The sequence below is a fragment of the Lissotriton vulgaris genome, chromosome 8 (assembly GCF_964263255.1).
Source record: "Lissotriton vulgaris chromosome 8, aLisVul1.2, whole genome shotgun sequence".
Lineage (NCBI taxonomy): Eukaryota > Metazoa > Chordata > Amphibia > Caudata > Salamandridae > Lissotriton > Lissotriton vulgaris.
The window spans coordinates 386295883-386299450 of record NC_141696.1 but is presented as its reverse complement, the minus strand read 5'-3'; the positions used below and the strand labels follow the sequence as shown (position 1 = coordinate 386299450).

Below are 3568 nucleotides of genomic sequence, written 5' to 3'. Positions count from 1 at the left end.
GAAGTGGGCAGGAGCCCCGGGGAGAGTTCTCTTTTCTTTGTGAAGGGTAGGGCGCTCTGGAATGGGTTTGCCCCGAGAGAGGGGCCCGAGCCTTGGAAAGCGTTGCGGTTCCGGCGGGTCTGGTGAGCTCTCGCTGCTCCTTGAAAATCCGGGGGAGATGGTGTAAATCTCATGTCGGGCCATACCCATATCCCCAGCAGGTCTCCAAGGTGAACAGCCTCTGGCATGTTGGAACAATGTAGGTAAGGGAAGTCAGCAAGTCAGATCCGTAACTTCGGGATAAAGATTGGTTCTAAGGGCTCTGAACAAGGTACCTCCATCCGGGGTGGCGGCGACTCTGGATGTGAGCCGGGTCCTTCCTGTGGATCGCCCCAGCTGCGGTGGTCGCCTCTCCCCGTGCCCCCTCCCCGGGTGCGCGGGGCTGGTGTCCTATCTCGGCCGGCACCTAGCAGCTGATTTAGAACCAGGAGAATCCAACTGTTTAATTAAAACAAAGCATCGCGAAGGCCTGAGGCGGGTGTTCACGCGATGTGATTTCTGCCCAGTGCTCTGAATGTCAAAGTGAAGAAATTCAATGAAGCGCGGCTAAATGGAGGGAGTAACTATGAATCTCTTAAGGTATTCTTGGTTGTAGTGGCCCTTACCTCCCAGTGGTCCCGCCGGTAACTGCCTCTGTAGTGCTTGACTCTGCATAGAGAAGCATATAGAGACAGGCCAAACAAGGTTTTTTCATGGCGGCAAGCGTGATAATGAGAAATGGCGAAGCAAACAAACCCAATTCCAGATGGGGTAGTTCCTGGAGAATAAAAACCCTGTTAAGATGGCGTAAGGAGGTGCTGTCTTTCCCAGAAATCACTAACTTCCTCGCCGAATTTGACAAACCAGCACCCGCTTCAAACAATGCAACAAGCAACAATGATTCAGATCACAATATAGGCCTTAGTTCACCCTCCGTAGCAGAAGAAGAATAGTACTGCAGGGTGTACTATCTCTGGCCTATACGTGATCCCAGTTCCATTGAGGACAGCATTCAGTGTGGCTCTACTCCGGAGCAAAAGGATGTTGTATTGTTGGAAGCAAAACTGAATTGATGCTGATGGGCAGCATAATAACCTAGAATGTGCCACCGTGAGGTGGTCCAGATAGCTAAATTCCTCATCAACTAATTAGTGACGCGCATGAATGGATGAACGAGATTCCCTCTGTTCCTACCTACTATCTAGCGAAACCACAGCCAAGGTTGACAGAATCAGTGGGGAAGGAAGACCCAGTTGAGTGTGACTCTAGTATGGCACTGTGAAGAGACATGAGAGGCGTAGGATAAGAGGGAGGCCCTCAGGCCGCCAGTGAAATACCACTACCCTGATCTTTTTTCCCTTACCCAGTGAGGCAGGGGGAGCCCCGTTGGGCTCTCACTTCTGGCTCCAATCGCCCGGCGCCTGCCGGGCGCGGCCCGCTCCAGGGACAGTGGCAGGTGGGGAGTTTGACAGGGGCGGTACACCAGTCAAACGATAAAGCAGGTTTCCTAAGGCGAGCTCAGGGAGGACAGAAACCTCCCGCGGAGCAGAAGGGCAAAAACTCGCTTGATCTCGATTTTCAGTTTGACTACAGACCGTGAAAGCAGGGCCTCATGATCCTTCTGACTTTTTCGGTTTCAAGCAGGAGGTGTCAGAAAAGTTACCACAGGGATAACTGGCTTGTGGCGACCAAGCGTTCATAGTGATGTCGCTTTTTGATCCTTCGATGTCGGCTCTTCCTATCATTGCGAAGCAGAATTCATCAAGTGTTGGATTGTTCACCCACTAATAGGGAATGTGAGCTGGGTTTAGACCTTCGTGAGACAGGTTAGTTTTTTTTTTTGTAAAATTTTTATTTTGCATAGAACAAAAAGGAAAAACACAAGAGAGCAGCACCGAGGTGCCGCACATGTCCCCACACAGGGGGAAGAAATCAAATTAAAACGGTGGTGATGCTACATCGCAAAGAAAAAAGATCAAGTCCATCAGTCCAGATACCTGCAAAAAGAAAGCGATAAGGGAAAGCTTCATTGGTGCTGAGCCTTGCGAAATCGAAATGTCCCCTAGCAAGCAGGTCTTCAGGCTATACAAAACCATGGAAATGCACCAACCGGCGAAAATAGGCACCTCGGTTGCAATGAGGGAAAATAAAGAAATAAAATGCAACTCCCCAGCCCCCCCCCCCCCCCCCCATGACGGTGACGCACACATACCACATTCATTCAGCAGTCACACTAAATTTGGAAGAGGTGTAGAGATCTCAATGATGCTGGGCAAACAGCCGAAGGCAAGCCTGTAGATAGGAAGGTTACCAAGGGACCCCACACGTGCTTAAAATTCTTGTAATTACCGAGGAAGATGTCCGCCATTCTTTCCAGGCTCAAAAGCCCCCAGAGTCTTGCGTGCCAAAGGGATATCGTTGGTGCCTCCTTCCGTTTCCATGCCGCCGCCAATGTGAGCTTGGCTGCCCCCAAGCACAACCACAGAATCTTTTTATCCGATCGCGTCTGGTGTTCAAGACCGGGGTCTCGCAGACCCAATAGCACAAAGGCCATAGAGACCTCTATAGGATATTGAAGGATATCTTTGATATGGGAGAGAATTTTATCCCAGTAAGGCCTAATCACTGGGCAGTCCCACCAAATGTGGCGGAAGTCCCAGAGAAGTCCACATCCCCTCCAGCACTTATCCGAGGCAGCGGATAGATACGGTGGAGCCGAGTCGGACACATATACCATTGCGTGAGAGTCTTTAAGTGAGCCTCCCGTAAGTGGACCGAGTGATTAAATTGGTTCATATCCCTCCAAAGCGCTGACCATTCGCAGTCGGTTACATCCCTTCCCACCATTTCCTCCCATTGCTCCATATAGCGTGGCCTAGGTGACTGTTCAGATTGAAGCAGTAATTGATATAGGAAGGAGATGGCTCCCTTCATGGTAGACGTTCGCAGCAAGAAAGCCTCAAACTTTGAGGGAGGCCTCGTAGCTGCCTCCAGCACTCCTGGCGCCGTGGCCCAGTGTAGCAATTGAACATGCTGATACCTATCAGTCTGCGGCACCCGGTAGTCCCGCATATAGTTAGCAAAGGTCAAAGGATCAGAGCCATGAAACAGGTGAGTCAGTGCCCTACACCCACCCTCCCTCCATGCGTCAAAGGGCCCCTCGGCAAGTGCCGGTGGAAAGGCCAGATTGAAATGCAATGGCGTGAACGGAGACGGGAAAGTTGTCCACCGTTCATCAGTAGCCAAGGTATCCCAGACCTTCAGTGTGGTACCCGTGGGGGTACTGATGTAGGCATTCAAGGGGCGGTCCTTCTTCGTTTTCCAGGCCAAATCCCAGATGGACCGACCAGCCACACTCCGGTCCATATCCAGCCAATGTTTTTCTGATAGCTGCTGCGACCATTCCACCATGACCCTTAATTGGGCAGCCTTATAATATAGGTGCAGGTCCGGCAGACCAATCCCACCCTCCGACCGAGGCCGGCGCAAGACTGTGAAGGACAGACGGGCTCGGCCCCCTTGCCAGACAAATCGCAGAATCTGCGTCTTG

At 51.5% G+C, this 3568-nt stretch overlaps 1 pseudogene; it reads left to right on the top strand.

The window, feature by feature from the left end:
* Positions 1 to 229: 229 nt before the first annotated feature.
* On the top strand, positions 230 to 1868 carry LOC147697078 (28S ribosomal RNA; annotated as a pseudogene).
* The last annotated feature ends 1700 nt before the right edge of the window (positions 1869 to 3568 follow it).